Source organism: Schistocerca nitens, chromosome 4 (genome assembly GCF_023898315.1).
Source record: "Schistocerca nitens isolate TAMUIC-IGC-003100 chromosome 4, iqSchNite1.1, whole genome shotgun sequence".
NCBI lineage: Eukaryota > Metazoa > Arthropoda > Insecta > Orthoptera > Acrididae > Schistocerca > Schistocerca nitens.
Window position 1 is genome coordinate 719,536,125 of NC_064617.1, and position 26,157 is coordinate 719,562,281.

General features: G+C 48.9%; 37 non-coding genes across 37 annotated transcripts; all 37 read left to right on the top strand.

Annotated features, from left to right (window-relative positions):
• The first annotated feature begins 1,938 nt into the window (after positions 1 to 1,938).
• Positions 1,939 to 2,020, top strand: Trnas-cga (transfer RNA serine (anticodon CGA)). The gene has a single exon. It is a non-coding gene; the product is annotated as a tRNA-Ser (tRNA).
• A 725-nt stretch (positions 2,021 to 2,745) lies between these two features.
• On the top strand, positions 2,746 to 2,827 carry Trnas-aga (transfer RNA serine (anticodon AGA)). Its single transcript has one exon. It is a non-coding gene; the product is annotated as a tRNA-Ser (tRNA).
• A 344-nt stretch (positions 2,828 to 3,171) lies between these two features.
• Trnak-uuu (transfer RNA lysine (anticodon UUU)) lies at positions 3,172 to 3,244 on the top strand. The gene has a single exon. It is a non-coding gene; the product is annotated as a tRNA-Lys (tRNA).
• Positions 3,245 to 9,841: 6,597 nt separating this feature from the next.
• Positions 9,842 to 9,923, top strand: Trnas-aga (transfer RNA serine (anticodon AGA)). The gene has a single exon. It is a non-coding gene; the product is annotated as a tRNA-Ser (tRNA).
• Positions 9,924 to 10,267: 344 nt separating this feature from the next.
• Trnak-uuu (transfer RNA lysine (anticodon UUU)) lies at positions 10,268 to 10,340 on the top strand. The gene has a single exon. It is a non-coding gene; the product is annotated as a tRNA-Lys (tRNA).
• A 138-nt stretch (positions 10,341 to 10,478) lies between these two features.
• Trnas-cga (transfer RNA serine (anticodon CGA)) lies at positions 10,479 to 10,560 on the top strand. Its single transcript has one exon. It is a non-coding gene; the product is annotated as a tRNA-Ser (tRNA).
• Positions 10,561 to 11,296: 736 nt separating this feature from the next.
• Positions 11,297 to 11,378, top strand: Trnas-aga (transfer RNA serine (anticodon AGA)). Its single transcript has one exon. It is a non-coding gene; the product is annotated as a tRNA-Ser (tRNA).
• Positions 11,379 to 11,722: 344 nt separating this feature from the next.
• Positions 11,723 to 11,795, top strand: Trnak-uuu (transfer RNA lysine (anticodon UUU)). Its single transcript has one exon. It is a non-coding gene; the product is annotated as a tRNA-Lys (tRNA).
• A 138-nt stretch (positions 11,796 to 11,933) lies between these two features.
• On the top strand, positions 11,934 to 12,015 carry Trnas-cga (transfer RNA serine (anticodon CGA)). The gene has a single exon. It is a non-coding gene; the product is annotated as a tRNA-Ser (tRNA).
• Positions 12,016 to 12,740: 725 nt separating this feature from the next.
• On the top strand, positions 12,741 to 12,822 carry Trnas-aga (transfer RNA serine (anticodon AGA)). The gene has a single exon. It is a non-coding gene; the product is annotated as a tRNA-Ser (tRNA).
• A 344-nt stretch (positions 12,823 to 13,166) lies between these two features.
• Positions 13,167 to 13,239, top strand: Trnak-uuu (transfer RNA lysine (anticodon UUU)). The gene has a single exon. It is a non-coding gene; the product is annotated as a tRNA-Lys (tRNA).
• Positions 13,240 to 13,377: 138 nt separating this feature from the next.
• Trnas-cga (transfer RNA serine (anticodon CGA)) lies at positions 13,378 to 13,459 on the top strand. Its single transcript has one exon. It is a non-coding gene; the product is annotated as a tRNA-Ser (tRNA).
• Positions 13,460 to 14,184: 725 nt separating this feature from the next.
• Trnas-aga (transfer RNA serine (anticodon AGA)) lies at positions 14,185 to 14,266 on the top strand. Its single transcript has one exon. It is a non-coding gene; the product is annotated as a tRNA-Ser (tRNA).
• A 344-nt stretch (positions 14,267 to 14,610) lies between these two features.
• Positions 14,611 to 14,683, top strand: Trnak-uuu (transfer RNA lysine (anticodon UUU)). Its single transcript has one exon. It is a non-coding gene; the product is annotated as a tRNA-Lys (tRNA).
• A 138-nt stretch (positions 14,684 to 14,821) lies between these two features.
• Trnas-cga (transfer RNA serine (anticodon CGA)) lies at positions 14,822 to 14,903 on the top strand. Its single transcript has one exon. It is a non-coding gene; the product is annotated as a tRNA-Ser (tRNA).
• A 736-nt stretch (positions 14,904 to 15,639) lies between these two features.
• Trnas-aga (transfer RNA serine (anticodon AGA)) lies at positions 15,640 to 15,721 on the top strand. The gene has a single exon. It is a non-coding gene; the product is annotated as a tRNA-Ser (tRNA).
• Positions 15,722 to 16,065: 344 nt separating this feature from the next.
• Trnak-uuu (transfer RNA lysine (anticodon UUU)) lies at positions 16,066 to 16,138 on the top strand. The gene has a single exon. It is a non-coding gene; the product is annotated as a tRNA-Lys (tRNA).
• Positions 16,139 to 16,276: 138 nt separating this feature from the next.
• On the top strand, positions 16,277 to 16,358 carry Trnas-cga (transfer RNA serine (anticodon CGA)). Its single transcript has one exon. It is a non-coding gene; the product is annotated as a tRNA-Ser (tRNA).
• A 725-nt stretch (positions 16,359 to 17,083) lies between these two features.
• Trnas-aga (transfer RNA serine (anticodon AGA)) lies at positions 17,084 to 17,165 on the top strand. The gene has a single exon. It is a non-coding gene; the product is annotated as a tRNA-Ser (tRNA).
• A 344-nt stretch (positions 17,166 to 17,509) lies between these two features.
• On the top strand, positions 17,510 to 17,582 carry Trnak-uuu (transfer RNA lysine (anticodon UUU)). Its single transcript has one exon. It is a non-coding gene; the product is annotated as a tRNA-Lys (tRNA).
• A 138-nt stretch (positions 17,583 to 17,720) lies between these two features.
• Positions 17,721 to 17,802, top strand: Trnas-cga (transfer RNA serine (anticodon CGA)). The gene has a single exon. It is a non-coding gene; the product is annotated as a tRNA-Ser (tRNA).
• A 725-nt stretch (positions 17,803 to 18,527) lies between these two features.
• Positions 18,528 to 18,609, top strand: Trnas-aga (transfer RNA serine (anticodon AGA)). The gene has a single exon. It is a non-coding gene; the product is annotated as a tRNA-Ser (tRNA).
• A 344-nt stretch (positions 18,610 to 18,953) lies between these two features.
• On the top strand, positions 18,954 to 19,026 carry Trnak-uuu (transfer RNA lysine (anticodon UUU)). The gene has a single exon. It is a non-coding gene; the product is annotated as a tRNA-Lys (tRNA).
• A 137-nt stretch (positions 19,027 to 19,163) lies between these two features.
• Trnas-cga (transfer RNA serine (anticodon CGA)) lies at positions 19,164 to 19,245 on the top strand. The gene has a single exon. It is a non-coding gene; the product is annotated as a tRNA-Ser (tRNA).
• Positions 19,246 to 19,970: 725 nt separating this feature from the next.
• On the top strand, positions 19,971 to 20,052 carry Trnas-aga (transfer RNA serine (anticodon AGA)). The gene has a single exon. It is a non-coding gene; the product is annotated as a tRNA-Ser (tRNA).
• Positions 20,053 to 20,396: 344 nt separating this feature from the next.
• On the top strand, positions 20,397 to 20,469 carry Trnak-uuu (transfer RNA lysine (anticodon UUU)). The gene has a single exon. It is a non-coding gene; the product is annotated as a tRNA-Lys (tRNA).
• A 137-nt stretch (positions 20,470 to 20,606) lies between these two features.
• Trnas-cga (transfer RNA serine (anticodon CGA)) lies at positions 20,607 to 20,688 on the top strand. The gene has a single exon. It is a non-coding gene; the product is annotated as a tRNA-Ser (tRNA).
• Positions 20,689 to 21,424: 736 nt separating this feature from the next.
• Trnas-aga (transfer RNA serine (anticodon AGA)) lies at positions 21,425 to 21,506 on the top strand. The gene has a single exon. It is a non-coding gene; the product is annotated as a tRNA-Ser (tRNA).
• A 344-nt stretch (positions 21,507 to 21,850) lies between these two features.
• Trnak-uuu (transfer RNA lysine (anticodon UUU)) lies at positions 21,851 to 21,923 on the top strand. The gene has a single exon. It is a non-coding gene; the product is annotated as a tRNA-Lys (tRNA).
• A 138-nt stretch (positions 21,924 to 22,061) lies between these two features.
• Positions 22,062 to 22,143, top strand: Trnas-cga (transfer RNA serine (anticodon CGA)). Its single transcript has one exon. It is a non-coding gene; the product is annotated as a tRNA-Ser (tRNA).
• Positions 22,144 to 22,868: 725 nt separating this feature from the next.
• Trnas-aga (transfer RNA serine (anticodon AGA)) lies at positions 22,869 to 22,950 on the top strand. Its single transcript has one exon. It is a non-coding gene; the product is annotated as a tRNA-Ser (tRNA).
• Positions 22,951 to 23,294: 344 nt separating this feature from the next.
• Trnak-uuu (transfer RNA lysine (anticodon UUU)) lies at positions 23,295 to 23,367 on the top strand. The gene has a single exon. It is a non-coding gene; the product is annotated as a tRNA-Lys (tRNA).
• A 138-nt stretch (positions 23,368 to 23,505) lies between these two features.
• Trnas-cga (transfer RNA serine (anticodon CGA)) lies at positions 23,506 to 23,587 on the top strand. Its single transcript has one exon. It is a non-coding gene; the product is annotated as a tRNA-Ser (tRNA).
• Positions 23,588 to 24,312: 725 nt separating this feature from the next.
• Positions 24,313 to 24,394, top strand: Trnas-aga (transfer RNA serine (anticodon AGA)). Its single transcript has one exon. It is a non-coding gene; the product is annotated as a tRNA-Ser (tRNA).
• Positions 24,395 to 24,738: 344 nt separating this feature from the next.
• Trnak-uuu (transfer RNA lysine (anticodon UUU)) lies at positions 24,739 to 24,811 on the top strand. Its single transcript has one exon. It is a non-coding gene; the product is annotated as a tRNA-Lys (tRNA).
• A 138-nt stretch (positions 24,812 to 24,949) lies between these two features.
• Positions 24,950 to 25,031, top strand: Trnas-cga (transfer RNA serine (anticodon CGA)). Its single transcript has one exon. It is a non-coding gene; the product is annotated as a tRNA-Ser (tRNA).
• A 736-nt stretch (positions 25,032 to 25,767) lies between these two features.
• Positions 25,768 to 25,849, top strand: Trnas-aga (transfer RNA serine (anticodon AGA)). Its single transcript has one exon. It is a non-coding gene; the product is annotated as a tRNA-Ser (tRNA).
• Positions 25,850 to 26,157: the final 308 nt, after the last annotated feature.

Genomic DNA, 26,157 nt, shown 5'->3' on the forward strand with positions numbered 1-26,157 from the left:
CAAAACTGCAACACTCCACCCCCTAAACGGAGGGATGGGCTTAGTCGACATCAAGAAAAAGGCAGCAGCTCTCTATGTTACAAGGACGGTCTCTATTATTAACAATTACCCTTCGGGCATTACGGCGCAATTATTCACTGCCGTCAGGCCGCAAAGTCTTGACCCCCCGCTGAACATTCAGACCATCAGTTACCAGCTCAAACACATCCGAGATTATTATCTTGCACGCAGCTACATCGGTCGAGAACTCTTAAATTCTCGACATTTAGCGGCTCCAGCAATATTGGCATACTGGCGACAACACGAAGGACCGAATCCAATTGTTACGAAGTACCGTGGCATCAACTGGGATATGGTATGGCGTAATGTCAGCTCCCGTGTCCTTACTTCAGCGTCTCGCACTGCATGGTACAAAGCAATCAATGATGTGATTAGCACCAATGAGAGGCTGCATAAAATCGGACTCAGTGATACACCTCTCTGCCATAGCTGTCAACTGGTGGATACTGTTATGCACCGTTATACCTGCAGAGAACGTGCACGAAATTGGGGCTGGCTGAGAGAAAAAATAGCCATTGTTACCAGGACTACAACCGCCAACATACCTTCGACTGTGTTGTCTCGACCCGACGTGCGATATTATCCGCCGGCGAAAAATAACGTAGTTATGTGGTTGCTGGGCAACTATTCCAGCTATGTTTTCAATAACCTTGGTGGTGACGATCACTTGGAATTCAAGATGTTTATGGAAATCGAATTCGCGAAAACCTGCAGCTATCCCAATCATGGCAACACTTTCGGCAATATGCTTAAAATAATATTTAATAGAATGGGTATAGGGTAAGGTATATGAGTCTACGGGGGTGGGCACAGGCCGCGGGACTCCAGTAGTGCCGCGAAGAGGCCCCACTGCTTCTGTCTCGTGTCCTGCCTCCCACACCCCCCCCATATACCGCCACTCACAGACTCCACTCCAGTACACCGGAAACGGAGAACTATACTTGTGTTAGCAACGGAGCCATTTTTTTCTAATTTTCTCCAGAAGCTATGAGAGACCAGCAAAGAAGAGTTTTTTAGTTTGTTGATTTTCCAAAAAAAAAAAAAAAAAAAAAAAAAAATTTAAAGTGGTTAAGGTGTTAAATTAAAAAAAAAAGTGGCAAAAAAAAAAAAAAAAAAAAAGGTTGGTGGTTCGAGCCCACCCGGGGGCAAAAAAAAAAAAAAAAAAATAGCTCAGTTGGGAGAGCGTTAGACTGAAGATCTAAAGGTCCCTGGTTCGATCCCGGGTTTCGGCATGCATTCGTTTTGAAGCTGACGCCAATGGAATTGCTCTGAGTTTGTGATAATGTAACTACCGCCGAGAACAAAAATGACTCCCTCCTGTAGCTGTTCTGGTTGTCCAGTGCATGCCATAAGAGGAACACAGTAGGCAAATGCCTGGGAAGCAAGAAAATAAAAAAAAGTCCTACCTATTGCGTTCCCTTTTTTGTGTCAGGACGGGAAGAACGTCTCCAACGGAACCGTGAAATGAGCGAAAACGTGGGAAACATTGCATTCGAAATGCTTGTGAATTTTCCAGTTGCCCAGTGAGTGTCGACAAAACACGTAAATCCTCTGCTCCAACGTATGAGACGTAACGACTGCTGCAATTTGTTCTTGCGTCATGTGTCAGCATTCTTCGATAGTCTGTTGCGAGCTTAGCACGATAAGTTAATAAATAAAAAAAAAAAAAAAGGATAGCTCAGTCGGTAGAGCATTAGGCTTTTAACCTAAGGGTCCAGGGTTCAAGTCCCTGTTCGGGCGGAAATTTTAATACCTTGGTAGCCGCACGTCTCGTAGCGGTGTAAGCACTACGGAAAAGAATGCTGCTACGCCGTTTCCTGGCACTGCAGTGCTTTAAACAGTAGCAGTTGCATGTGTCGGGAGGATCTTCCGCTACTGGCAGTCGTGGCCGAGTGGTTAAGGCGTCTGACTCGAAATCAGATTCCCTCTGGGAGCGTAGGTTCGAATCCTACCGGCTGCGTGTGATTTTGCGTAAAAACGAGCAGAAATTTTCGCACACATGTGACATGCGTGGGTGAAAGCGGATCCAAACCAGTGACACCATTCTCAACAAGACGGAAATTTATGTTTCAGAATACTGTTTCGCGACGGCCGCTGTCTGTTGCGGCTCTCGGTTTACCTCGCACGGACGCTAGTACTGCAGAAATCAGTCGCAGGCCCACGAACGCGCCCCCGTCATTTTGTCGCGCCGTCGCCGTGTTCGTGAGTACGCAGATGTGCTTCAAAGTGTTGGACAGAGCGAGCATTCATTTCTTGTTAAGAATCGCAATTCAATTCATTCGAGTGTGGCAAAAGCAGTGGTGCAGCGTTTTCCTTTCTTAAGATCTCGCAGCTGCTTGCAAGTATGTCCATCGTTTAAGACGACAGAAAAGTAGCGTCAGCGGGAAGTCGGTGAAGTCGCCATTGGAGCCATAAGCCAGTAATTACGACACGCGAATCACTCAAACACCATGCAGCATGTACCACAATGCTCGGCCGAGGGACCGGGTAGCTCAGCCGGTAGAGCGCTAGACTTTCAACCAAAGGGTCCCGGGTTCAAACCCCCGTCCAGGCCAAAATTGATACACTGTCGTAACGGCTAATGTGCTGGCAACGGAAGCACTACAGAAACGAGTGAGGCCATGTCGTGTTCTTACGTCAGATTGCTTGAAAAGTTGCACTTGCCGAGAGACGCTTCTGCGACCGGCAGTCGTGGCCGAGTGGTTAAGGCGTCTGACTAGAAATCAGATTCCCTCTGGGAGCGTAGGTTCGAGTCCTACCGACTGCGTCCTTTGTTGTGTCAAGAGGTGAAGAACATCTCCAACGGAACCGTGAAATGAGCGAATACGTGGGAAACACTGCATTCGAGACGCTTGTGAATTTTACAATTGTCCAGTGAGTGTCGACAAAACACGTAGCTCCTCTGCTGAGACGTACAAACTGCTGCAATTTCACTTTACATCGTGTGTCAGCTTTCTTCGATAGTCTGTTACGACCCTAGCGTAATGAGTTTATAGACAGCAGTCAGACGACGTTTTAATAGTAACAGCTCCACGCAACGACTACCCAACAGTAAAGGACATGAGGCAATGTGTCAGTATGCCTAAAGGGAGGGGTGTTCAGGTAACGTGAGCCCGGATAGCTCAGTCGGTAGAGCATTAGGCTTTTAACCTAAGGGTCCAGGGTTCAAGTCCCTGTTCGGGCGGAAATTTTAATACCTTGGTAGCCGCACGTCTCGTAGCGGTGTAAGCACTACGGAAAAGAATGCTGCTACGCCGTTTCCTGGCACTGCAGTGCTTTAAACAGTAGCAGTTGCATGTGTCGGGAGGATCTTCCGCTACTGGCAGTCGTGGCCGAGTGGCATTCCGGCTTTCGCTGTCGCCGCGGTCGGACGTGCTAGCTGGTTGCTCCGCGCCGCCGGTGTCGTTGCCAGTGTTTACTGTTTGCCGTTGTGTGTTTCTGTGTTCCGAGTGATTCACGTGCATTGTACTTTTTTTTTTTTTTTTGTGGTCGTCCTTTTCGTCAGCAACTTGCCGATCTTGTACGGGATTCGGGCTTGACCGGATTCCATACAGCCGCAGCGCCATGTCTACCACCATCCGGAAAAACACCCTGGTTTTTGGTTTTGACAAGGATACCCGCCGAGTTCAACCGACCGCCCTCGAGATTCATGACTGGCTAACCGAGGTAATAGGCATCACTTCTGATTCTGTGCACACCACCCAGCTAGATTCTGATCGTTATTGCGTGTTTGTCAAGTTTCTCAGTCCAGTAGCAGTTGATCGACTTCTTGAAAAAATCGGCAAACAAGTCCCTTTTGTTCATCGCGACGGCACCACTAGTATGGTTAATGTAACACGTGCCGATACCTCAATTCAGACAGTTCGAGTACTTAACTTGCCCATAGAGATTGACAATGCTAAAATTAAAGATGCACTTTCTAAGTTTGGTGAGGTTAAAGAAATTGTCAACGAAAAGTGGTCGTCTCGCTACAAATTACAATGTTTCAATGGGATTTGATCTGTGGACATGGAAGTAAAAACGAACATTCCTTCTCACATCACGGTTGATGGTTATAAGGCTCACATTATATATTCTGGTCAAGCCCCCACCTGCCATATCTGCAATGAACTAGGCCATCTTCGCCAGGACTGCCCCCGCCGAGTTTTTGTCTTAAAAAATAATCTCCAGCCGCGGCGTAGATTAACACTTAACGAGGTAATGGCAGTAGATACTTCTGGTTCTTCTGCACACCCTGATGTTGATGCTCCCCAAGCAATTACCTCCGAGACCCCGCCCATAACCGCTGATGCGTTTCCACCACTCGTAGGACGGCAAACTGCTGCGCCAGTTTGTCTTGAAAGTGAATCTCAGCAAAAGAAAAGGCCGCTGGAACGTAGTGATGAGCATTCAGATGAGGAAGTATCTCACACGACTCCTGCAGCCCGGAAACCAAAACCATCAATCGCGGAGGATTTAGTACCACATGATGTTATGCGGGTCGATTTTGAAGCCAGTGCGGATGGACTTGAGGGGATGTCGAATTCTGAGACGCCGGGTCATGAACAGGAACCTCCTATTTTGCGTGCCGCGCCCGAAGGACAACAGCCGCTACAACGCGCACACAGTGAGGAAGTGTTGTGTCAACAACGAGCTACAGCTGACGCCCGACAACAAGTTCCGGGCGGACGTAAACAAGTGAAAGTGTTTACCAACCTGCCAGCTGCCGGCGGCAGTGCTGCGACAATGACGCGACCGCGTCTCAAAGAATCCACAAAAACTTCGGGACCTCAAAACGCCCCACGACGCAGGCTCAAATCACAGCCAAATCTCTCAGCTCCTCGCAACAAGGGAAATTCCACTTCCTCGCAAGCGGATGTAGTACCCCGAAATATTAGTTATGAAATTGTGAGGGAACGATCCGGTGATGACAACAGCAAAAAACTCGGCGAAGCCCACCCTCCACAGTAGTAATTCCGTTGGTACAAGGTTTGTTCCATGCTGTCACCTCAGGTTGCAAAGCTTCTTCGTGTTTTTTCTGTCCTTTTATCCGGTTATGGTTCGCAGCATTCACTGTGTCGTTTTTGCTACAACCGGCCTATGATTCGTAGTGTATCACTTGTTATGGTTTTTATTTCGCTTCCTGATCCAATAATCCTCTTATGGCTGCTCACATTATACCTTTTTTAATTCTGCAGCCGGCACTCTTGAGCTCGATGCAATCGTTTTGTTATCCTTTTACATCTCATTACCTATATGCTACAGGCCTATACTATCACCTCCCTTAATATCAATAGGATTACGTCAGAGTTAAAATTTGCTTTATTAAAAGAATTTTTGTTTGACTCTGGTACAGATATTGCCCTTTTACAAGAGGTTGCTACACGGCAAATTAACATTCCCGGCTATGTTGCAATAATCAATTTCGCTCCCGAATTCAGTGCTGGCACAGCAATTTTAGTCAGGGAAGGAATACCTCTAACCGATGTCGAAAAGTTAGACTCTGGACGGGGCATAGGCGTGAATATCATGGGCGTCAGTGTAATCAATCTGTATGCACCATCTGGAAGTACACGGCGCGCTGACAGATCGAAGTTTTTTAAGGAGGATATCATTTACTTATTGCGGAGAGACTCTTCAAACTTGATCATTGCAGGCGATTTTAATTGTGTATTGCACCATAAAGATCAATCCCCCAATTTTAATTATTCCCCTGAATTAAACTTTCTTGTCTCCCAAATGAAACTGAGGGACGCATGGGAAGTTAAGTATCCCACGCTTGTGAAATACACGCACATTTCACGTAATTCCAGTAGCAGGATTGATAGAATCTATATGTCAAGTCACATAGTGAGGAATTTGCTACAAGTGGAAATCACTCCAGTCAGCTTCTCTGATCACTGTAGTGTGAGTGCCTGCATAAACTTAGACCGGCAACCAACTCACTGGTTTAGGAATCAGTGGAGCATGAATGTCGGCCTCTTAACAGACGACGAGCTCGAGGTCGAATTAAAGACAGCTTGGGAATTTTGCTTGCGCTCTGTACATAACTTTCCGAGTGTTTTGGAGTGGTGGACCCGCAAGGCGAAGCCCAAATTACGAAAAGTAATTATATCTTATAGTATAGAGAGATCTCGGGCAGTTCACCGTACAATGGAATTTTACTACATGGTCTTAAGGGATTTGTATGATCAGGCTGATGGCTCAGACAGGCGCTTGTCCGACATCAAGAAAATTAAAGCGACATTATTAAGCTTAAAGAGAAAACAAATGGAGGGTCTTAAACTTAAGTCAAAAGCCAGATCTGTTAGCGAGGACGAAACGGCTGCGTTATATCATCTGATTAAACATCGCAAGAACCGACGACGGATATTCATGGACGAACTTAGATTAGAAAACGGTACTGTCCTCACTGTGCAAAACGAGATAATCAGAGAAATCCACAGATATTACAGTGCCCTGTATGAGGCAGAAGCAACGCAAGAGCACGATTTGGATGAGTTATTTGCGTTTACAACCTCCACAATTACGGCCGACGACAACGCCGGCTTATTTTCGGCTTTTAGTCCAGATGAAGTCCTTGAAATAATTCGCGGCTCCCCTAAAAGTAAATCGCCGGGCCCTGATGGCATTCCGGTCGAATTCTATCAACGATATTGGAGTATCATAGGTGATAAGTTGACACAAGCCGTTAACGACGTACTGCGGGGAAAGTTTGTACCATCAGAACTTAAAGAATGTAAAATCGTGTTGATTCCTAAAAATAAGGGATGTAAAAAGATTAACAACTTCCGGCCGATTTCTCTTCTTAATTCAGATTATAAGATTATTGCGAGAGCTTTAAACAATCGAATGATGCCGTTGACCACAAACATCATTGGGCAACAGCAAACTTGTGCTTATAGGCGATCAATATTTCAGACTATAGCACAATATAGAGATATCGTCGCTCTGTCGTCTGCCAGCGCTATTAATTGCGGCCTCCTTTTTGTCGACTTTTATAAAGCATTTGATAGTGTCAGCCATAAATACCTCTTCGAAACGATGCGGAGGATGGGCTTCGGGCATGACTTCATCGCTGTCGTGCGCAATATGATCACTGGTCTGGCCGCCACGATCTCCGTCAACTGCCAGCTCACAAGACCAATTACCATCGCAAGGGGTGTCCCCCAAGGAAGCCCCCTTTCCATGTTGCTCTTTGTCATCTCCCTAGAACCATTGCTGCGGCTAGTACAAGAGCACATGACGGGCATAACGATCGCCGGGAAGAAAACTGCAGTTGGGGCATATGCTGATGATGTCGGCATCGTCGTGAGGAACAGGGATGATGTGATTCAACTGGAGGCAGACCTCAGAAGCTATTGTTCCGCTTCTGGCGCAAAAATGAATGAAACTAAAAGCAAATTTCTACGTATAAGGGGACTTGACGATGTCGGCCTAGAATGGGCTACCCATGTTACGGAACACAAATCTCTTGGGACGATACTGACGGTCCCTCCACAAAGGATGATAACGGCAAATTGGCGGGATGTCTCGTTCAAAGTCAAGGGTGCTTTAATAGATAACGTTTATCGCAGTATGGACCAAATTCAGAGGGTTAAATTTATAAATACATGTATCCTGTCACGAGCATATTATGTGGCACAGGTCTTTCCAATCCCCACTGTCATAGCCAAACAGATAATGAGCAAGTTGACCAATTTTCTGTGGCGGGGGGAAATATTTCGAGTTGACGTGAAGACTGTGACCCTCGACCCTCTGCATGGCGGTATGGGTCTGACCGATCTGAACGCCAAAGCAATGGCTTTGTACATTAAACGGATGACATCCTTAATCCAAAACTACTCTGACACCCTTACGGCAAAGTTGTTTGAGGCAGTCGCGCCGAAAAGCGTAGAACCGCCGATCAATGTGCAGACGATCGACTACCAGCTCTCCCACATCCGCACATATTATCTGGAAAAGAGCTACTTGAGCAAGGTCCTTCTCCAACATCGACCCTTAACTGCCAAGGACATTCTGGAGCACAGGAAACGATATGAGGGCAGGAACAAAATCGAACAAAAGCACACTGGAGTCAATTGGGATGTCCTGTGGGCGAACATCAGCAGCAGTGTACTTCCGTCCCTGGTCAGGTCTACATGGTATAAAACGGTTAACAACATTATCAGCACAAATGAGCGCCTGCATGCGATTGGGCTAAGCGACACAGCCCATTGTCCAGATTGTCACCAAGTGGATACTGTTCCCCACAGATATACTTGCAGTCACCGCATGCGCAATTGGCAATGGGTTCGTCAAAAAGTCGCCCTTATAACTAGGACTTCTGAAAATAACATTGCCACGAAATTACTGCACAGACCAGACGTCAAATATTTTCCGCCAACTAAAAATAATGCCGTCATGTGGCTGTTGGGCCAATATACAAGTCATGTCTTCAATCGGCTGACGGGTGAAGATTACAGCGAGTTTCAGTTACACATGGAAACGGAATATATTAAAATTAGAAACTACGCGGATCACCGTCGCAAGTACGGTAACATGCTTCATATTGCATTCAATAGAACAGGTATTGGATAGCTGTTCGAGCTCTAAAACCTTCACCCGTTTATGTATCAACCGAATGATCTGGCTCCAATCCCATATTGATGCGTTCTAAAAAAAAAAAATAAAAAAAAAATAAAAAATAAAAAAAATACAAAAAAATTAAAAATAAATAAATCAATAAAAATAAAAAAACTCAATTTTCCTTTCCCATCAATGTGAGTGATGACGGGTATGGGGGCGGCACCGTGGCCAGGCCTCGGACTAATTGACCCCTGCCCTCCTTGCCGCCATCTGCCTGCCCCGCTCGCTATACTATTTAAAAAAACAAAAAAAAAAAAAAAAAAAAAAAGTGGTTAAGACGTCTGACAAAAAAAAAAAAAGTGGTTAGCGTGAGCGGCTGCGGAACGAGAGGTCAAAAAAAAAAAAAAAAAAAAAAAAAAAAAAAAGAAAAGTGGTTAAGGCGTCTGACTCGAAATCAGATTCCCTCTGGGAGCGTAGGTTCGAATCCTACCGGCTGCGTGTGATTTTGCGTAAAAACGAGCAGAAATTTTCGCACACATGTGACATGCGTGGGTGAAAGCGGATCCAAACCAGTGACACCATTCTCAACAAGACGGAAATTTATGTTTCAGAATACTGTTTCGCGACGGCCGCTGTCTGTTGCGGCTCTCGGTTTACCTCGCACGGACGCTAGTACTGCAGAAATCAGTCGCAGGCCCACGAACGCGCCCCCGTCATTTTGTCGCGCCGTCGCCGTGTTCGTGAGTACGCAGATGTGCTTCAAAGTGTTGGACAGAGCGAGCATTCATTTCTTGTTAAGAATCGCAATTCAATTCATTCGAGTGTGGCAAAAGCAGTGGTGCAGCGTTTTCCTTTCTTAAGATCTCGCAGCTGCTTGCAAGTATGTCCATCGTTTAAGACGACAGAAAAGTAGCGTCAGCGGTGCGTCAGTGGGAAGTCGGTGAAGTCGCCATTGGAGCCATAAGCCAGTAATTACGACACGCGAATCACTCAAACACCATGCAGCATGTACCACAATGCTCGGCCGAGGGACCGGGTAGCTCAGCCGGTAGAGCGCTAGACTTTCAACCAAAGGGTCCCGGGTTCAAACCCCCGTCCAGGCCAAAATTGATACACTGTCGTAACGGCTAATGTGCTGGCAACGGAAGCACTACAGAAACGAGTGAGGCCATGTCGTGTTCTTACGTCAGATTGCTTGAAAAGTTGCACTTGCCGAGAGACGCTTCTGCGACCGGCAGTCGTGGCCGAGTGGTTAAGGCGTCTGACTAGAAATCAGATTCCCTCTGGGAGCGTAGGTTCGAGTCCTACCGACTGCGTCCTTTTTTGTGTCAAGAGGTGAAGAACATCTCCAACGGAACCGTGAAATGAGCGAATACGTGGGAAACACTGCATTCGAGACGCTTGTGAATTTTACAATTGTCCAGTGAGTGTCGACAAAACACGTAGCTCCTCTGCTGAGACGTACAAACTGCTGCAATTTCACTTTACATCGTGTGTCAGCTTTCTTCGATAGTCTGTTACGACCCTAGCGTAATGAGTTTATAGACAGCAGTCAGACGACGTTTTAATAGTAACAGCTCCACGCAACGACTACCCAACAGTAAAGGACATGAGGCAATGTGTCAGTATGCCTAAAGGGAGGGGTGTTCAGGTAACGTGAGCCCGGATAGCTCAGTCGGTAGAGCATTAGGCTTTTAACCTAAGGGTCCAGGGTTCAAGTCCCTGTTCGGGCGGAAATTTTAATACCTTGGTAGCCGCACGTCTCGTAGCGGTGTAAGCACTACGGAAAAGAATGCTGCTACGCCGTTTCCTGGCACTGCAGTGCTTTAAACAGTAGCAGTTGCATGTGTCGGGAGGATCTTCCGCTACTGTCAGTCGTGGCCGAGTGGTTAAGGCGTCTGACTCGAAATCAGATTCCCTCTGGGAGCGTAGGTTCGAATCCTACCGGCTGCGTGTGATTTTGCGTAAAAACGAGCAGAAATTTTCGCACACATGTGACATGCGTGGGTGAAAGCGGATCCAAACCAGTGACACCATTCTCAACAAGACGGAAATTTATGTTTCAGAATACTGTTTCGCGACGGCCGCTGTCTGTTGCGGCTCTCGGTTTACCTCGCACGGACGCTAGTACTGCAGAAATCAGTCGCAGGCCCACGAACGCGCCCCCGTCATTTTGTCGCGCCGTCGCCGTGTTCGTGAGTACGCAGATGTGCTTCAAAGTGTTGGACAGAGCGAGCATTCATTTCTTGTTAAGAATCGCAATTCAATTCATTCGAGTGTGGCAAAAGCAGTGGTGCAGCGTTTTCCTTTCTTAAGATCTCGCAGCTGCTTGCAAGTATGTCCATCGTTTAAGACGACAGAAAAGTAGCGTCAGCGGTGCGTCAGTGGGAAGTCGGTGAAGTCGCCATTGGAGCCATAAGCCAGTAATTACGACACGCGAATCACTCAAACACCATGCAGCATGTACCACAATGCTCGGCCGAGGGACCGGGTAGCTCAGCCGGTAGAGCGCTAGACTTTCAACCAAAGGGTCCCGGGTTCAAACCCCCGTCCAGGCCAAAATTGATACACTGTCGTAACGGCTAATGTGCTGGCAACGGAAGCACTACAGAAACGAGTGAGGCCATGTCGTGTTCTTACGTCAGATTGCTTGAAAAGTTGCACTTGCCGAGAGACGCTTCTGCGACCGGCAGTCGTGGCCGAGTGGTTAAGGCGTCTGACTAGAAATCAGATTCCCTCTGGGAGCGTAGGTTCGAGTCCTACCGACTGCGTCCTTTTTTGTGTCAAGAGGTGAAGAACATCTCCAACGGAACCGTGAAATGAGCGAATACGTGGGAAACACTGCATTCGAGACGCTTGTGAATTTTACAATTGTCCAGTGAGTGTCGACAAAACACGTAGCTCCTCTGCTGAGACGTACAAACTGCTGCAATTTCACTTTACATCGTGTGTCAGCTTTCTTCGATAGTCTGTTACGACCCTAGCGTAATGAGTTTATAGACAGCAGTCAGACGACGTTTTAATAGTAACAGCTCCACGCAACGACTACCCAACAGTAAAGGACATGAGGCAATGTGTCAGTATGCCTAAAGGGAGGGGTGTTCAGGTAACGTGAGCCCGGATAGCTCAGTCGGTAGAGCATTAGGCTTTTAACCTAAGGGTCCAGGGTTCAAGTCCCTGTTCGGGCGGAAATTTTAATACCTTGGTAGCCGCACGTCTCGTAGCGGTGTAAGCACTACGGAAAAGAATGCTGCTACGCCGTTTCCTGGCACTGCAGTGCTTTAAACAGTAGCAGTTGCATGTGTCGGGAGGATCTTCCGCTACTGGCAGTCGTGGCCGAGTGGTTAAGGCGTCTGACTCGAAATCAGATTCCCTCTGGGAGCGTAGGTTCGAATCCTACCGGCTGCGTGTGATTTTGCGTAAAAACGAGCAGAAATTTTCGCACACATGTGACATGCGTGGGTGAAAGCGGATCCAAACCAGTGACACCATTCTCAACAAGACGGAAATTTATGTTTCAGAATACTGTTTCGCGACGGCCGCTGTCTGTTGCGGCTCTCGGTTTACCTCGCACGGACGCTAGTACTGCAGAAATCAGTCGCAGGCCCACGAACGCGCCCCCGTCATTTTGTCGCGCCGTCGCCGTGTTCGTGAGTACGCAGATGTGCTTCAAAGTGTTGGACAGAGCGAGCATTCATTTCTTGTTAAGAATCGCAATTCAATTCATTCGAGTGTGGCAAAAGCAGTGGTGCAGCGTTTTCCTTTCTTAAGATCTCGCAGCTGCTTGCAAGTATGTCCATCGTTTAAGACGACAGAAAAGTAGCGTCAGCGGGAAGTCGGTGAAGTCGCCATTGGAGCCATAAGCCAGTAATTACGACACGCGAATCACTCAAACACCATGCAGCATGTACCACAATGCTCGGCCGAGGGACCGGGTAGCTCAGCCGGTAGAGCGCTAGACTTTCAACCAAAGGGTCCCGGGTTCAAACCCCCGTCCAGGCCAAAATTGATACACTGTCGTAACGGCTAATGTGCTGGCAACGGAAGCACTACAGAAACGAGTGAGGCCATGTCGTGTTCTTACGTCAGATTGCTTGAAAAGTTGCACTTGCCGAGAGACGCTTCTGCGACCGGCAGTCGTGGCCGAGTGGTTAAGGCGTCTGACTAGAAATCAGATTCCCTCTGGGAGCGTAGGTTCGAGTCCTACCGACTGCGTCCTTTTTTGTGTCAAGAGGTGAAGAACATCTCCAACGGAACCGTGAAATGAGCGAATACGTGGGAAACACTGCATTCGAGACGCTTGTGAATTTTACAATTGTCCAGTGAGTGTCGACAAAACACGTAGCTCCTCTGCTGAGACGTACAAACTGCTGCAATTTCACTTTACATCGTGTGTCAGCTTTCTTCGATAGTCTGTTACGACCCTAGCGTAATGAGTTTATAGACAGCAGTCAGACGACGTTTTAATAGTAACAGCTCCACGCAACGACTACCCAACAGTAAAGGACATGAGGCAATGTGTCAGTATGCCTAAAGGGAGGGGTGTTCAGGTAACGTGAGCCCGGATAGCTCAGTCGGTAGAGCATTAGGCTTTTAACCTAAGGGTCCAGGGTTCAAGTCCCTGTTCGGGCGGAAATTTTAATACCTTGGTAGCCGCACGTCTCGTAGCGGTGTAAGCACTACGGAAAAGAATGCTGCTACGCCGTTTCCTGGCACTGCAGTGCTTTAAACAGTAGCAGTTGCATGTGTCGGGAGGATCTTCCGCTACTGGCAGTCGTGGCCGAGTGGTTAAGGCGTCTGACTCGAAATCAGATTCCCTCTGGGAGCGTAGGTTCGAATCCTACCGGCTGCGTGTGATTTTGCGTAAAAACGAGCAGAAATTTTCGCACACATGTGACATGCGTGGGTGAAAGCGGATCCAAACCAGTGACACCATTCTCAACAAGACGGAAATTTATGTTTCAGAATACTGTTTCGCGACGGCCGCTGTCTGTTGCGGCTCTCGGTTTACCTCGCACGGACGCTAGTACTGCAGAAATCAGTCGCAGGCCCACGAACGCGCCCCCGTCATTTTGTCGCGCCGTCGCCGTGTTCGTGAGTACGCAGATGTGCTTCAAAGTGTTGGACAGAGCGAGCATTCATTTCTTGTTAAGAATCGCAATTCAATTCATTCGAGTGTGGCAAAAGCAGTGGTGCAGCGTTTTCCTTTCTTAAGATCTCGCAGCTGCTTGCAAGTATGTCCATCGTTTAAGACGACAGAAAAGTAGCGTCAGCGGGAAGTCGGTGAAGTCGCCATTGGAGCCATAAGCCAGTAATTACGACACGCGAATCACTCAAACACCATGCAGCATGTACCACAATGCTCGGCCGAGGGACCGGGTAGCTCAGCCGGTAGAGCGCTAGACTTTCAACCAAAGGGTCCCGGGTTCAAACCCCCGTCCAGGCCAAAATTGATACACTGTCGTAACGGCTAATGTGCTGGCAACGGAAGCACTACAGAAACGAGTGAGGCCATGTCGTGTTCTTACGTCAGATTGCTTGAAAAGTTGCACTTGCCGAGAGACGCTTCTGCGACCGGCAGTCGTGGCCGAGTGGTTAAGGCGTCTGACTAGAAATCAGATTCCCTCTGGGAGCGTAGGTTCGAGTCCTACCGACTGCGTCCTTTTTTGTGTCAAGAGGTGAAGAACATCTCCAACGGAACCGTGAAATGAGCGAATACGTGGGAAACACTGCATTCGAGACGCTTGTGAATTTTACAATTGTCCAGTGAGTGTCGACAAAACACGTAGCTCCTCTGCTGAGACGTACAAACTGCTGCAATTTCACTTTACATCGTGTGTCAGCTTTCTTCGATAGTCTGTTACGACCCTAGCGTAATGAGTTTATAGACAGCAGTCAGACGACGTTTTAATAGTAACAGCTCCACGCAACGACTACCCAACAGTAAAGGACATGAGGCAATGTGTCAGTATGCCTAAAGGGAGGGGTGTTCAGGTAACGTGAGCCCGGATAGCTCAGTCGGTAGAGCATTAGGCTTTTAACCTAAGGGTCCAGGGTTCAAGTCCCTGTTCGGGCGGAAATTTTAATACCTTGGTAGCCGCACGTCTCGTAGCGGTGTAAGCACTACGGAAAAGAATGCTGCTACGCCGTTTCCTGGCACTGCAGTGCTTTAAACAGTAGCAGTTGCATGTGTCGGGAGGATCTTCCGCTACTGTCAGTCGTGGCCGAGTGGTTAAGGCGTCTGACTCGAAATCAGATTCCCTCTGGGAGCGTAGGTTCGAATCCTACCGGCTGCGTGTGATTTTGCGTAAAAACGAGCAGAAATTTTCGCACACATGTGACATGCGTGGGTGAAAGCGGATCCAAACCAGTGACACCATTCTCAACAAGACGGAAATTTATGTTTCAGAATACTGTTTCGCGACGGCCGCTGTCTGTTGCGGCTCTCGGTTTACCTCGCACGGACGCTAGTACTGCAGAAATCAGTCGCAGGCCCACGAACGCGCCCCCGTCATTTTGTCGCGCCGTCGCCGTGTTGGTGAGTACGCAGATGTGCTTCAAAGTGTTGGACAGAGCGAGCATTCATTTCTTGTTAAGAATCGCAATTCAATTCATTCGAGTGTGGCAAAAGCAGTGGTGCAGCGTTTTCCTTTCTTAAGATCTCGCAGCTGCTTGCAAGTATGTCCATCGTTTAAGACGACAGAAAAGTAGCGTCAGCGGTGCGTCAGTGGGAAGTCGGTGAAGTCGCCATTGGAGCCATAAGCCAGTAATTACGACACGCGAATCACTCAAACACCATGCAGCATGTACCACAATGCTCGGCCGAGGGACCGGGTAGCTCAGCCGGTAGAGCGCTAGACTTTCAACCAAAGGGTCCCGGGTTCAAACCCCCGTCCAGGCCAAAATTGATACACTGTCGTAACGGCTAATGTGCTGGCAACGGAAGCACTACAGAAACGAGTGAGGCCATGTCGTGTTCTTACGTCAGATTGCTTGAAAAGTTGCACTTGCCGAGAGACGCTTCTGCGACCGGCAGTCGTGGCCGAGTGGTTAAGGCGTCTGACTAGAAATCAGATTCCCTCTGGGAGCGTAGGTTCGAGTCCTACCGACTGCGTCCTTTTTTGTGTCAAGAGGTGAAGAACATCTCCAACGGAACCGTGAAATGAGCGAATACGTGGGAAACACTGCATTCGAGACGCTTGTGAATTTTACAATTGTCCAGTGAGTGTCGACAAAACACGTAGCTCCTCTGCTGAGACGTACAAACTGCTGCAATTTCACTTTACATCGTGTGTCAGCTTTCTTCGATAGTCTGTTACGACCCTAGCGTAATGAGTTTATAGACAGCAGTCAGACGACGTTTTAATAGTAACAGCTCCACGCAACGACTACCCAACAGTAAAGGACATGAGGCAATGTGTCAGTATGCCTAAAGGGAGGGGTGTTCAGGTAACGTGAGCCCGGATAGCTCAGTCGGTAGAGCATTAGGCTTTTAACCTAAGGGTCCAGGGTTCAAGTCCCTGTTCGGGCGGAAATTTTAATACCTTGGTAGCCGCACGTCTCGTAGCGGTGTAAGCACTACGGAAAAGAATGCTGCTACGCCGTTTCCTGGCACTGCAGTGCTTTAAACAGTAGCAGTTGCATGTGTCGGGAGGATCTTCCGCTACTGGCAGTCGTGGCCGAGTGGTTAAGGCGTCTGACTCGAAATCAGATTCCCTCTGGGAGCGTAGGTTCGAATCCTACCGGCTGCGTGTGATTTTGCGTAAAAACGAGCAGAAATTTTCGCACACATGTGACATGCGTGGGTGAAAGCGGATCCAAACCAGTGACACCATTCTCAACAAGACGGAAATTTATGTTTCAGAATACTGTTTCGCGACGGCCGCTGTCTGTTGCGGCTCTCGGTTTACCTCGCACGGACGCTAGTACTGCAGAAATCAGTCGCAGGCCCACGAACGCGCCCCCGTCATTTTGTCGCGCCGTCGCCGTGTTCGTGAGTACGCAGATGTGCTTCAAAGTGTTGGACAGAGCGAGCATTCATTTCTTGTTAAGAATCGCAATTCAATTCATTCGAGTGTGGCAAAAGCAGTGGTGCAGCGTTTTCCTTTCTTAAGATCTCGCAGCTGCTTGCAAGTATGTCCATCGTTTAAGACGACAGAAAAGTAGCGTCAGCGGGAAGTCGGTGAAGTCGCCATTGGAGCCATAAGCCAGTAATTACGACACGCGAATCACTCAAACACCATGCAGCATGTACCACAATGCTCGGCCGAGGGACCGGGTAGCTCAGCCGGTAGAGCGCTAGACTTTCAACCAAAGGGTCCCGGGTTCAAACCCCCGTCCAGGCCAAAATTGATACACTGTCGTAACGGCTAATGTGCTGGCAACGGAAGCACTACAGAAACGAGTGAGGCCATGTCGTGTTCTTACGTCAGATTGCTTGAAAAGTTGCACTTGCCGAGAGACGCTTCTGCGACCGGCAGTCGTGGCCGAGTGGTTAAGGCGTCTGACTAGAAATCAGATTCCCTCTGGGAGCGTAGGTTCGAGTCCTACCGACTGCGTCCTTTTTTGTGTCAAGAGGTGAAGAACATCTCCAACGGAACCGTGAAATGAGCGAATACGTGGGAAACACTGCATTCGAGACGCTTGTGAATTTTACAATTGTCCAGTGAGTGTCGACAAAACACGTAGCTCCTCTGCTGAGACGTACAAACTGCTGCAATTTCACTTTACATCGTGTGTCAGCTTTCTTCGATAGTCTGTTACGACCCTAGCGTAATGAGTTTATAGACAGCAGTCAGACGACGTTTTAATAGTAACAGCTCCACGCAACGACTACCCAACAGTAAAGGACATGAGGCAATGTGTCAGTATGCCTAAAGGGAGGGGTGTTCAGGTAACGTGAGCCCGGATAGCTCAGTCGGTAGAGCATTAGGCTTTTAACCTAAGGGTCCAGGGTTCAAGTCCCTGTTCGGGCGGAAATTTTAATACCTTGGTAGCCGCACGTCTCGTAGCGGTGTAAGCACTACGGAAAAGAATGCTGCTACGCCGTTTCCTGGCACTGCAGTGCTTTAAACAGTAGCAGTTGCATGTGTCGGGAGGATCTTCCGCTACTGGCAGTCGTGGCCGAGTGGTTAAGGCGTCTGACTCGAAATCAGATTCCCTCTGGGAGCGTAGGTTCGAATCCTACCGGCTGCGTGTGATTTTGCGTAAAAACGAGCAGAAATTTTCGCACACATGTGACATGCGTGGGTGAAAGCGGATCCAAACCAGTGACACCATTCTCAACAAGACGGAAATTTATGTTTCAGAATACTGTTTCGCGACGGCCGCTGTCTGTTGCGGCTCTCGGTTTACCTCGCACGGACGCTAGTACTGCAGAAATCAGTCGCAGGCCCACGAACGCGCCCCCGTCATTTTGTCGCGCCGTCGCCGTGTTCGTGAGTACGCAGATGTGCTTCAAAGTGTTGGACAGAGCGAGCATTCATTTCTTGTTAAGAATCGCAATTCAATTCATTCGAGTGTGGCAAAAGCAGTGGTGCAGCGTTTTCCTTTCTTAAGATCTCGCAGCTGCTTGCAAGTATGTCCATCGTTTAAGACGACAGAAAAGTAGCGTCAGCGGGAAGTCGGTGAAGTCGCCATTGGAGCCATAAGCCAGTAATTACGACACGCGAATCACTCAAACACCATGCAGCATGTACCACAATGCTCGGCCGAGGGACCGGGTAGCTCAGCCGGTAGAGCGCTAGACTTTCAACCAAAGGGTCCCGGGTTCAAACCCCCGTCCAGGCCAAAATTGATACACTGTCGTAACGGCTAATGTGCTGGCAACGGAAGCACTACAGAAACGAGTGAGGCCATGTCGTGTTCTTACGTCAGATTGCTTGAAAAGTTGCACTTGCCGAGAGACGCTTCTGCGACCGGCAGTCGTGGCCGAGTGGTTAAGGCGTCTGACTAGAAATCAGATTCCCTCTGGGAGCGTAGGTTCGAGTCCTACCGACTGCGTCCTTTTTTGTGTCAAGAGGTGAAGAACATCTCCAACGGAACCGTGAAATGAGCGAATACGTGGGAAACACTGCATTCGAGACGCTTGTGAATTTTACAATTGTCCAGTGAGTGTCGACAAAACACGTAGCTCCTCTGCTGAGACGTACAAACTGCTGCAATTTCACTTTACATCGTGTGTCAGCTTTCTTCGATAGTCTGTTACGACCCTAGCGTAATGAGTTTATAGACAGCAGTCAGACGACGTTTTAATAGTAACAGCTCCACGCAACGACTACCCAACAGTAAAGGACATGAGGCAATGTGTCAGTATGCCTAAAGGGAGGGGTGTTCAGGTAACGTGAGCCCGGATAGCTCAGTCGGTAGAGCATTAGGCTTTTAACCTAAGGGTCCAGGGTTCAAGTCCCTGTTCGGGCGGAAATTTTAATACCTTGGTAGCCGCACGTCTCGTAGCGGTGTAAGCACTACGAAAAGAATGCTGCTACGCCGTTTCCTGGCACTGCAGTGCTTTAAACAGTAGCAGTTGCATGTGTCGGGAGGATCTTCCGCTACTGGCAGTCGTGGCCGAGTGGTTAAGGCGTCTGACTCGAAATCAGATTCCCTCTGGGAGCGTAGGTTCGAATCCTACCGGCTGCGTGTGATTTTGCGTAAAAACGAGCAGAAATTTTCGCACACATGTGACATGCGTGGGTGAAAGCGGATCCAAACCAGTGACACCATTCTCAACAAGACGGAAATTTATGTTTCAGAATACTGTTTCGCGACGGCCGCTGTCTGTTGCGGCTCTCGGTTTACCTCGCACGGACGCTAGTACTGCAGAAATCAGTCGCAGGCCCACGAACGCGCCCCCGTCATTTTGTCGCGCCGTCGCCGTGTTGGTGAGTACGCAGATGTGCTTCAAAGTGTTGGACAGAGCGAGCATTCATTTCTTGTTAAGAATCGCAATTCAGTTCATTCGAGTGTGGCAAAAGCAGTGGTGCAGCGTTTTCCTTTCTTAAGATCTCGCAGCTGCTTGCAAGTATGTCCATCGTTTAAGACGACAGAAAAGTAGCGTCAGCGGGAAGTCGGTGAAGTCGCCATTGGAGCCATAAGCCAGTAATTACGACACGCGAATCACTCAAACACCATGCAGCATGTACCACAATGCTCGGCCGAGGGACCGGGTAGCTCAGCCGGTAGAGCGCTAGACTTTCAACCAAAGGGTCCCGGGTTCAAACCCCCGTCCAGGCCAAAATTGATACACTGTCGTAACGGCTAATGTGCTGGCAACGGAAGCACTACAGAAACGAGTGAGGCCATGTCGTGTTCTTACGTCAGATTGCTTGAAAAGTTGCACTTGCCGAGAGACGCTTCTGCGACCGGCAGTCGTGGCCGAGTGGTTAAGGCGTCTGACTAGAAATCAGATTCCCTCTGGGAGCGTAGGTTCGAGTCCTACCGACTGCGTCCTTTTTTGTGTCAAGAGGTGAAGAACATCTCCAACGGAACCGTGAAATGAGCGAATACGTGGGAAACACTGCATTCGAGACGCTTGTGAATTTTACAATTGTCCAGTGAGTGTCGACAAAACACGTAGCTCCTCTGCTGAGACGTACAAACTGCTGCAATTTCACTTTACATCGTGTGTCAGCTTTCTTCGATAGTCTGTTACGACCCTAGCGTAATGAGTTTATAGACAGCAGTCAGACGACGTTTTAATAGTAACAGCTCCACGCAACGACTACCCAACAGTAAAGGACATGAGGCAATGTGTCAGTATGCCTAAAGGGAGGGGTGTTCAGGTAACGTGAGCCCGGATAGCTCAGTCGGTAGAGCATTAGGCTTTTAACCTAAGGGTCCAGGGTTCAAGTCCCTGTTCGGGCGGAAATTTTAATACCTTGGTAGCCGCACGTCTCGTAGCGGTGTAAGCACTACGAAAAGAATGCTGCTACGCCGTTTCCTGGCACTGCAGTGCTTTAAACAGTAGCAGTTGCATGTGTCGGGAGGATCTTCCGCTACTGGCAGTCGTGGCCGAGTGGTTAAGGCGTCTGACTCGAAATCAGATTCCCTCTGGGAGCGTAGGTTCGAATCCTACCGGCTGCGTGTGATTTTGCGTAAAAACGAGCAGAAATTTTCGCACACATGTGACATGCGTGGGTGAAAGCGGATCCAAACCAGTGACACCATTCTCAACAAGACGGAAATTTATGTTTCAGAATACTGTTTCGCGACGGCCGCTGTCTGTTGCGGCTCTCGGTTTACCTCGCACGGACGCTAGTACTGCAGAAATCAGTCGCAGGCCCACGAACGCGCCCCCGTCATTTTGTCGCGCCGTCGCCGTGTTCGTGAGTACGCAGATGTGCTTCAAAGTGTTGGACAGAGCGAGCATTCATTTCTTGTTAAGAATCGCAATTCAATTCATTCGAGTGTGGCAAAAGCAGTGGTGCAGCGTTTTCCTTTCTTAAGATCTCGCAGCTGCTTGCAAGTATGTCCATCGTTTAAGACGACAGAAAAGTAGCGTCAGCGGTGCGTCAGTGGGAAGTCGGTGAAGTCGCCATTGGAGCCATAAGCCAGTAATTACGACACGCGAATCACTCAAACACCATGCAGCATGTACCACAATGCTCGGCCGAGGGACCGGGTAGCTCAGCCGGTAGAGCGCTAGACTTTCAACCAAAGGGTCCCGGGTTCAAACCCCCGTCCAGGCCAAAATTGATACACTGTCGTAACGGCTAATGTGCTGGCAACGGAAGCACTACAGAAACGAGTGAGGCCATGTCGTGTTCTTACGTCAGATTGCTTGAAAAGTTGCACTTGCCGAGAGACGCTTCTGCGACCGGCAGTCGTGGCCGAGTGGTTAAGGCGTCTGACTAGAAATCAGATTCCCTCTGGGAGCGTAGGTTCGAGTCCTACCGACTGCGTCCTTTTTTGTGTCAAGAGGTGAAGAACATCTCCAACGGAACCGTGAAATGAGCGAATACGTGGGAAACACTGCATTCGAGACGCTTGTGAATTTTACAATTGTCCAGTGAGTGTCGACAAAACACGTAGCTCCTCTGCTGAGACGTACAAACTGCTGCAATTTCACTTTACATCGTGTGTCAGCTTTCTTCGATAGTCTGTTACGACCCTAGCGTAATGAGTTTATAGACAGCAGTCAGACGACGTTTTAATAGTAACAGCTCCACGCAACGACTACCCAACAGTAAAGGACATGAGGCAATGTGTCAGTATGCCTAAAGGGAGGGGTGTTCAGGTAACGTGAGCCCGGATAGCTCAGTCGGTAGAGCATTAGGCTTTTAACCTAAGGGTCCAGGGTTCAAGTCCCTGTTCGGGCGGAAATTTTAATACCTTGGTAGCCGCACGTCTCGTAGCGGTGTAAGCACTACGGAAAAGAATGCTGCTACGCCGTTTCCTGGCACTGCAGTGCTTTAAACAGTAGCAGTTGCATGTGTCGGGAGGATCTTCCGCTACTGGCAGTCGTGGCCGAGTGGTTAAGGCGTCTGACTCGAAATCAGATTCCCTCTGGGAGCGTAGGTTCGAATCCTACCGGCTGCGTGTGATTTTGCGTAAAAACGAGCAGAAATTTTCGCACACATGTGACATGCGTGGGTGAAAGCGGATCCAAACCAGTGACACCATTCTCAACAAGACGGAAATTTATGTTTCAGAATACTGTTTCGCGACGGCCGCTGTCTGTTGCGGCTCTCGGTTTACCTCGCACGGACGCTAGTACTGCAGAAATCAGTCGCAGGCCCACGAACGCGCCCCCGTCATTTTGTCGCGCCGTCGCCGTGTTCGTGAGTACGCAGATGTGCTTCAAAGTGTTGGACAGAGCGAGCATTCATTTCTTGTTAAGAATCGCAATTCAATTCATTCGAGTGTGGCAAAAGCAGTGGTGCAGCGTTTTCCTTTCTTAAGATCTCGCAGCTGCTTGCAAGTATGTCCATCGTTTAAGACGACAGAAAAGTAGCGTCAGCGGGAAGTCGGTGAAGTCGCCATTGGAGCCATAAGCCAGTAATTACGACACGCGAATCACTCAAACACCATGCAGCATGTACCACAATGCTCGGCCGAGGGACCGGGTAGCTCAGCCGGTAGAGCGCTAGACTTTCAACCAAAGGGTCCCGGGTTCAAACCCCCGTCCAGGCCAAAATTGATACACTGTCGTAACGGCTAATGTGCTGGCAACGGAAGCACTACAGAAACGAGTGAGGCCATGTCGTGTTCTTACGTCAGATTGCTTGAAAAGTTGCACTTGCCGAGAGACGCTTCTGCGACCGGCAGTCGTGGCCGAGTGGTTAAGGCGTCTGACTAGAAATCAGATTCCCTCTGGGAGCGTAGGTTCGAGTCCTACCGACTGCGTCCTTTTTTGTGTCAAGAGGTGAAGAACATCTCCAACGGAACCGTGAAATGAGCGAATACGTGGGAAACACTGCATTCGAGACGCTTGTGAATTTTACAATTGTCCAGTGAGTGTCGACAAAACACGTAGCTCCTCTGCTGAGACGTACAAACTGCTGCAATTTCACTTTACATCGTGTGTCAGCTTTCTTCGATAGTCTGTTACGACCCTAGCGTAATGAGTTTATAGACAGCAGTCAGACGACGTTTTAATAGTAACAGCTCCACGCAACGACTACCCAACAGTAAAGGACATGAGGCAATGTGTCAGTATGCCTAAAGGGAGGGGTGTTCAGGTAACGTGAGCCCGGATAGCTCAGTCGGTAGAGCATTAGGCTTTTAACCTAAGGGTCCAGGGTTCAAGTCCCTGTTCGGGCGGAAATTTTAATACCTTGGTAGCCGCACGTCTCGTAGCGGTGTAAGCACTACGGAAAAGAATGCTGCTACGCCGTTTCCTGGCACTGCAGTGCTTTAAACAGTAGCAGTTGCATGTGTCGGGAGGATCTTCCGCTACTGGCAGTCGTGGCCGAGTGGTTAAGGCGTCTGACTCGAAATCAGATTCCCTCTGGGAGCGTAGGTTCGAATCCTACCGGCTGCGTGTGATTTTGCGTAAAAACGAGCAGAAATTTTCGCACACATGTGACATGCGTGGGTGAAAGCGGATCCAAACCAGTGACACCATTCTCAACAAGACGGAAATTTATGTTTCAGAATACTGTTTCGCGACGGCCGCTGTCTGTTGCGGCTCTCGGTTTACCTCGCACGGACGCTAGTACTGCAGAAATCAGTCGCAGGCCCACGAACGCGCCCCCGTCATTTTGTCGCGCCGTCGCCGTGTTCGTGAGTACGCAGATGTGCTTCAAAGTGTTGGACAGAGCGAGCATTCATTTCTTGTTAAGAATCGCAATTCAATTCATTCGAGTGTGGCAAAAGCAGTGGTGCAGCGTTTTCCTTTCTTAAGATCTCGCAGCTGCTTGCAAGTATGTCCATCGTTTAAGACGACAGAAAAGTAGCGTCAGCGGGAAGTCGGTGAAGTCGCCATTGGAGCCATAAGCCAGTAATTACGACACACGAATCACTCAAACACCATGCAGCATGTACCACAATGCTCGGCCGAGGGACCGGGTAGCTCAGCCGGTAGAGCGCTAGACTTTCAACCAAAGGGTCCCGGGTTCAAACCCCCGTCCAGGCCAAAATTGATACACTGTCGTAACGGCTAATGTGCTGGCAACGGAAGCACTACAGAAACGAGTGAGGCCATGTCGTGTTCTTACGTCAGATTGCTTGAAAAGTTGCACTTGCCGAGAGACGCTTCTGCGACCGGCAGTCGTGGCCGAGTGGTTAAGGCGTCTGACTAGAAATCAGATTCCCTCTGGGAGCGTAGGTTCGAGTCCTACCGACTGCGTCCTTTTTTGTGTCAAGAGGTGAAGAACATCTCCAACGGAACCGTGAAATGAGCGAATACGTGGGAAACACTGCATTCGAGACGCTTGTGAATTTTACAATTGTCCAGTGAGTGTCGACAAAACACGTAGCTCCTCTGCTGAGACGTACAAACTGCTGCAATTTCACTTTACATCGTGTGTCAGCTTTCTTCGATAGTCTGTTACGACCCTAGCGTAATGAGTTTATAGACAGCAGTCAGACGACGTTTTAATAGTAACAGCTCCACGCAACGACTACCCAACAGTAAAGGACATGAGGCAATGTGTCAGTATGCCTAAAGGGAGGGGTGTTCAGGTAACGTGAGCCCGGATAGCTCAGTCGGTAGAGCATTAGGCTTTTAACCTAAGGGTCCAGGGTTCAAGTCCCTGTTCGGGCGGAAATTTTAATACCTTGGTAGCCGCACGTCTCGTAGCGGTGTAAGCACTACGGAAAAGAATGCTGCTACGCCGTTTCCTGGCACTGCAGTGCTTTAAACAGTAGCAGTTGCATGTGTCGGGAGGATCTTCCGCTACTGGCAGTCGTGGCCGAGTGGTTAAGGCGTCTGACTCGAAATCAGATTCCCTCTGGGAGCGTAGGTTCGAATCCTACCGGCTGCGTGTGATTTTGCGTAAAAACGAGCAGAAATTTTCGCACACATGTGACATGCGTGGGTGAAAGCGGATCCAAACCAGTGACACCATTCTCAACAAGACGGAAATTTATGTTTCAGAATACTGTTTCGCGACGGCCGCTGTCTGTTGCGGCTCTCGGTTTACCTCGCACGGACGCTAGTACTGCAGAAATCAGTCGCAGGCCCACGAACGCGCCCCCGTCATTTTGTCGCGCCGTCGCCGTGTTCGTGAGTACGCAGATGTGCTTCAAAGTGTTGGACAGAGCGAGCATTCATTTCTTGTTAAGAATCGCAATTCAATTCATTCGAGTGTGGCAAAAGCAGTGGTGCAGCGTTTTCCTTTCTTAAGATCTCGCAGCTGCTTGCAAGTATGTCCATCGTTTAAGACGACAGAAAAGTAGCGTCAGCGGTGCGTCAGTGGGAAGTCGGTGAAGTCGCCATTGGAGCCATAAGCCAGTAATTACGACACGCGAATCACTCAAACACCATGCAGCATGTACCACAATGCTCGGCCGAGGGACCGGGTAGCTCAGCCGGTAGAGCGCTAGACTTTCAACCAAAGGGTCCCGGGTTCAAACCCCCGTCCAGGCCAAAATTGATACACTGTCGTAACGGCTAATGTGCTGGCAACGGAAGCACTACAGAAACGAGTGAGGCCATGTCGTGTTCTTACGTCAGATTGCTTGAAAAGTTGCACTTGCCGAGAGACGCTTCTGCGACCGGCAGTCGTGGCCGAGTGGTTAAGGCGTCTGACTAGAAATCAGATTCCCTCTGGGAGCGTAGGTTCGAGTCCTACCGACTGCGTCCTTTTTTGTGTCAAGAGGTGAAGAACATCTCCAACGGAACCGTGAAATGAGCGAATACGTGGGAAACACTGCATTCGAGACGCTTGTGAATTTTACAATTGTCCAGTGAGTGTCGACAAAACACGTAGCTCCTCTGCTGAGACGTACAAACTGCTGCAATTTCACTTTACATCGTGTGTCAGCTTTCTTCGATAGTCTGTTACGACCCTAGCGTAATGAGTTTATAGACAGCAGTCAGACGACGTTTTAATAGTAACAGCTCCACGCAACGACTACCCAACAGTAAAGGACATGAGGCAATGTGTC